The sequence below is a fragment of the Belonocnema kinseyi genome, chromosome 5 (assembly GCF_010883055.1).
Source record: "Belonocnema kinseyi isolate 2016_QV_RU_SX_M_011 chromosome 5, B_treatae_v1, whole genome shotgun sequence".
Taxonomy (NCBI): domain Eukaryota; kingdom Metazoa; phylum Arthropoda; class Insecta; order Hymenoptera; family Cynipidae; genus Belonocnema; species Belonocnema kinseyi.
Window position 1 is genome coordinate 17,470,022 of NC_046661.1, and position 6,710 is coordinate 17,476,731.

Genomic DNA, 6,710 nt, shown 5'->3' on the forward strand with positions numbered 1-6,710 from the left:
CTTTAGAGATTTCGGACAACCTTTACTAGTTTACGAATATGTTCACAAATATGCCATAAAATTTTCAAAGAAAAATATTCATAATTGGCTGAGTGACAGCGAATTGAACACGAAAAATCATGAAAAATAATTTTACTCATTTTTGACGTAATTGTCGATTTTGACAATGTTCCCCCAATTATAGGATAAAATAAATTTCAGATTCGGATTCAGCATCCTCGAAAACATAAAGGTAGGTTATTATTAGCAACTAGGAATGATCTGGTCACTCTTTCGTGTTTCTAAGCGACTTTCTGGGGGTTTGCCGCTGGCCTATATATGAAGTTAGGTTGTGACGGGACCCCCATCAGAATATCTAGTCGATAAAAAAACTTCTTAGAGCCTACCTGAGAATATCTAGTATAGGAAACATTTTTTGGAGCCCCTGCCAGAATATTTAGCCTAGACAAAACTGATGAAGGCCCTGTCAGGTTCTAGTGAAGGAATCAATGTTTCGTATAGGTATGGCAAATTTAGCTGTACCTAATGGGGGCCCGAACAGAGAATTCCTGAAATCTTATTTTGCCTGTAATATTAATTTTACGGTTTTTGAAATTTTGAGTATGCAGAAATAATGTTTTTATGAATATTTCAACTGGTTATTCTTAAAAACTAGATTTAGAGCACTAATGAATATGTCCTTTGAGGCCAGGCAGACATGTGTCAATTAAAGGTAAAGAGGATATGTCAAGTAGGGCTGGCCACCAGTGCTTTACCAGAGCAGTACTGACCCAGTACTGATCACCAGTGTAGATAATCGGCAGTTCGCCCGGAACGGGCTAACGGCTGGCTCCAAGATTGGCGCAGTGTTATGTCAACAAAATAAATATTTACAAAAATTGTCTAAATATGTTTAAAAGTTTGGTGTATTGGGGTGGTCCAAAAATGCATGGAAAATTTTTTGTGCATGCTAGAGGGCAACGATCCCCACAATTTGTTTCTAAATCCGAAAAAAGAAATTCCCTAATATTTTATTTTTTATTTTTTTATCTTAACCGGGGCCGGTTTTAACCTGAAGTTTCATATGTCAAATGCATGGGGAAAAATCACTTTTTTAGTTTTTAAAATAATTTTTTAGGGTTTGAAAAAATATGACGAAAAAGTATGGGGGCCTGTAGAGAATTAGCCAACGAAGAATTTCATGTATCTGACATATAAGTTTGAAACCACAAACACAACCCCACGAATACCTGACAACTACCCTTAAAACAAAAATGTCAATTCTTTATGAAATCGACCTTTTGAGCACTATATTCTTGTCTTTTTTTACTTAGAATTGAAAATATTGGTCTAGTGAAATATTTATTATCATTGGTTAATTAATTCTTAATTATTAATTTGTTTAAATAATTTTTTATTCAAAACTTAGTTTTTCCCCCTGGAATTTTTTACTGTTATTCTAGTGAAATATGTATTAACATTGCTTAAATTATTTTATATTTTTTAAATAAATGTAATTTGTGTAAGCAATTTTTTTAAATAAAAATGTTTCCTTACAAATTTTTTCTATTGGTCTAATGGAATATTTATTAACAGTAATTCATTAATTTTCCATTGTTTCAGCAAATGGAATTTGTTTTAATAATTTTTGTATTAAAAATTATTAATATTTCATCAGTGGAATATTTATCAACATTGTTTGTTTAATTAAAAAAAAAATTTCATAAAAATTATTACTTAAATATTACTGATAAATTAATTGTTATAAAATAACTTATTACTGATAAATATTCCACTAGACCCACAGTAATCATTTTTATATTTAAAAAATTCAAAAGGAAATTATTTAAACAAATTCAATTTGTTTTTCTCAACACAACTGTGGGGAAAAACTAAATATTATATGGAGAAAGATTCCAATCGATTAAAATATGTATATGAAAATTATTGTATTAATACTTCTGTTAAAAGTTCGTATATTTTACATTTACATAAAGTCGTATAATATAATCAGTAAAAATACTCGCAACTAATTAATATTTATTTTAAAATATAACATTTGTGGGTGCTAAAATAAACCACAAGGTTTAATTGAAATTTCGATTTTTGAAATTATAAATGATATTCGGAAGATATGTAACCGTATGATAATGAATGGATAAAAGTACTGGCTACCAGTAGATTGATAGAACCCTCTGAGAGCCCCGCAGGGGCCCTTCTCTTTCATTGAGTTTTAGGCGGGCTGACCCCACTAGAATCCTACTATCAAATGGAATAGGGTTTCGATAGCCTCAGCGTTACGTTGTGTACGGCCCCGTATAGTTTTCCCCATTACAGCCCGATTAGGGATGTGTAAAACTCATTCGAGCCCCACTAGAGCCCTTTCGGAATTTCTGCACGAGCCTTTACAATGTTTTAAATAATAATTCCTCTTCTATTATTGCAACCGTTATGCCGAACAATCGCCATTTGACGCTTGTGTATTATGTGGACACAAAACTGTTTACTTATTCATGGAAGGATTACAATTGAACCTATAAATTAAAAATGTGTAACGTGTATTAACAATCTTAAAACTCTTCCAGGATCTAATGGTTTGCCTTAAAGTCGACATAGCATCGAGGCATGGTAAATCATTCCTTGGGGTCAATATACGTAAAACTTTTCATTATTTTAATTTATTTTTGTGCATCTAAAATTAGAGTTTTCCATTTTTATTTTTAAAAGTCACAAATTTGTGAAGATTGAGCATGTTTGAGCGCGCCTAGGGCGTGCGACTGTTGGTTCATGCACTCGATTATGTATTTACCTTGCGCTACGCACTCATGCACAGACCTTTTAATATCAAAGGTCAACGGACCGAAAACTGTAATTTTGTGATTTTAAACTCTCTTTTGTTAAAGCTCTTTCGGCATCTGCATAGAGTCTAGTACAGGAACCTATATATGTTTTTATATAGGATCCTACGTCCTCTTTCCTCTTTTCTGTCCTTTTTCCAAAAATTTAATTTTTTAATTTTTAATCTTTTTTTTTTGCGACTGAAAGATAATCTACTCGTCCTATCGAAAAATGACTTATAAGAAATTTTTTGGATCTTTTTAGGCGAACAACTTTTGTCTGTTAAATTTAGTTCATACCTTGTGTCGTTTTTTCAAAAAAATGTAATATTTTTTATTTTTAACGTTACTTTTTAGGACTAAAGCAAAAACTACGTGTCCTATCAAAAATTATAGCTCTTTTTTATATGAACAAGTTTAAAAATAGCTGATATCATAATCTTGTAGGGCTTTCAAAAATCAATGTTTTTCATCTCTTGACTTTTTTTCATATCATGCGTTGTTTGGTTTAAAATGTTCATTTTAGTTCGTTTTTTTGTATTTTCAAGATGCTCTAGCTCCGATGATTTTCTTTTTATAGAAAAAAGTCATTAGGAAAAATGGTTTGGGTTTCTAAGTACTATGAATAATCGCACATAGAATTTTTAAATCTTAAAAAAAATGTGGCCAAATCAGAATGCAATCTGATCAATTTTTCGATAGTTATCGTGCCTACAGAATACAGACTACAGACAAACACCTACGTAAAAATCGTTTTTCTAAGTGGGTCTCAGAACGTGGAGATTTGATGAAATCCGAAAAAGTGAAATTTTACGCAAAACCAATATCTTCTCATTCGGATGAGAATGTAATAAAATTTTATTTTATTTTTAAAATTTGAAATATGTCTTCTATTGTCCAATAATTAAAATATTGTGGGTGTTCACAATTAAATATTTTGGTTTCAATTAATATTTTTTACATTTTCAAATTAATGTTTATTTCATGAAAAAATAGGGATAAATTGCTCGCATTTATGTTTAATATAAACAGGTGTCCGTAATATTTTTAAATTTTGAAAAAAATTGTATTACAAATTTTGAAAATGCTCTGCTTTTTTCAATTTTGATCCACATGGCTGATGACCAAACCTGATCTTTCTTGTTGGTCCTTCAGACTGTGTGCCAAAGGACAATACAATCCGATTGGTCTGTCGAAATATATCCGATATACAGACGACAGCGACGACAGCAGGCAATGGCGTAAAATTGGTTTTGGTTCTCACTCAAGGGGCCTTAAATGAACAATAATATGTAAGAACGTAGTTCTTTGATTGTGAATCACATTTGTAGCGCTTTGCAGGGGTGGGAAGTGGAGTGAGGATGGGTTGAAAATGAAAGTTATTAGTATGGTTTATTTCATAGACACTCTTCTACAATCTCTGAAAAAATTGGCTTGTCTCGATAAAACCCCCAAGTATTGGTTCAATATAGTGAGAATCCAAAATTTCTCCATGTTAATTAATTGCGAATTTGAAGTGCCGGGCTGAAACACTTTATATGTGGTTTTTATTTCCAGAGCAAATAAATTCGTAATTTGTTTTTCGAAATTCAGATATTCATGTGCCACTGGGCACTTCCAAATCCCATTTGATTATTATGGGGAAATGTTTGATTTTATAAAAATAGAACACATGTTCCAGGGTTTCATCTAAAAGTGCCAAGTTTTGTCGGGATTGAAGAAGAGTGTATATCAAGGGAATCCATAACAATAACTTTTATTTTGCCCCCCCCCCCCAGTGCCCCAAATATGACTAGAATATCAGAAAACTGCATTTTCACGACGCTAGTAGTGACGCTAGTAGTAACTTTGTTCTAGCTGTTTTCACTGCTGTATGCGTTTTTTCATGTAGAGCCCGTACAAACTCTTAAAAATGTTTCAAGAAAACGGTTTACTTATATAATTATTGTGAAATTGACACTGCTAATTTTTAAATAGTGTTTTCCTGTTTTTTTATCGAATCATTTACATTAATTCATAAAAACATTTTGAATTAGTTCCTATAATCTTTAAAAAGTGTGAAAATTTTTAAAGCAAAATTTTGCCATTTTACATAATGTTATAAAAAATTTTAGTAAGTTGAAGATATATTTAAAAGTTTTGAAACGATTAAAAAATAATTAAAAATTGTAAAGATTTTTTAATAATTTTGTAAATTTTCACGAAAATGAAACACCCTTTTTCAGGTTTCTAAGAAAAATTTGAATAATTTTTTATTTCGAAAAACTAATTTAAAGAGACTATTTAAAAGATTTTAGAAGTTTTGAAAAATATTCAAAGAAGAATCGGAAAGATTACGAGGCAATTTTTAAAATTAATTCAGGTGAATTTTTCGAAAATGTCTCAAATATTTTTTAATTTTCGACTAACATGTATGTTGTCAAAGATAAAAAATATTCATTAAAGGTCTTTTATTAAGAGTGACATGCAAATTTTTTAATATTTTAGCTTAGTTACTTAGTCTATTTGATTTAAAAAATATCACATTTAAGAGTTCGTTATTTCATTATAATAGAAAACGATATTTTAGGATTTATCATGTTCCTTGTTTATCATCTATAGATAGAATAAATATGTTTATTATATAGTAGCATTATATTTTGAAACGGCAATATAAAAAAATTATTGGTTCTTCATCACTATATTTAAAATTGTTGGAATATCCGGGACTAACACAAAATAACGAAAAAATGAATAACAAAATCATAAATTAGCGAGAAAAAAATTGCCAAATTATAAAACAAATGAGCTGTTAAATTCCCATGAATGTTTCTATTCCTGAAATTTCAGTTTGACGAAACTTAAAATTTGCCGAAAATAAATAATAAATGATTGATTAATGATTAATTAAATTGTTTGCCTTATTTATAATTATATTAATAGCTCATAAATTAATGATAAATTAAATTAATGATCAATTAACTATGTTTAGCAGTTCTAAATTTAGAGAATTGAAATATTCATGGGAATTTAATAATTCGTTTATTTTACAAGTCGGTTTGGAAGTCGATTAATTTCAGTTTCGGATATTTTTAAATTCGGGATTTTATTTTTTTCAGGTTTGTAAACTCTAATTTTCCTTCGTTGAAAAGTATGGATTCTTGCGTGAAATCAAATTTATCTTTATTGAAAAAAATTGATCCTTGTGATCAACCACGAAAGATAAAATTTATTGAGGCACCTACCGAAGAAGTAGGTATGCGAAAACGAACACAACCTCTTAAAATATCCCACAGTACCACCACACTTGACTGTGGCGGAGTGGAGGTGATACCCTTACTTTGCGCGTCCCCGGGTTGCGGATAGTGGAATGCTTGCTGGAAACAGAGGCTAGGACTGAAATAAAATAGACCCAGCGGACCAAACACAATTGATCGTTGTCGACCGTGACCCACTGGGAGTGCCTAGAACCTGTGACGGGGATGAGGCTGCTGTGAGCTTCTTCTGGGGAGGTGTGAGTTGCGGTCGCTCATCAGGAATCCAGCCTCTTCGAGCCCTGATCAGGAAGTGCGCGGTGGCTGCAGAGATCGGAATCTGCAGTGCTCCGGGCGAGTCTGGCCCGTCCGTGCATTCCGGGACAGGTTAAACGAAGGCTGGGCCCCAAGGAACTGTGGTAGAACTGCGGTCCCAGGGTATATTTGTTTCCAGTTTTTTCGGCCCGCATCTCCACGTACGAAGCGACGGGTCAATATTTATGACAACTATGAAAAATCAAGAAAAAACAACTAAACCTGACGAGCATATATCATATAAGGAGATTGTAGGTTCCGCGAACACGGGCAAGGGATACAACCAGAAGGATAGACAGAGTCCAGATTGTATGAGCTGCTACAAGAAGTTTTGGAAAAACTAAAT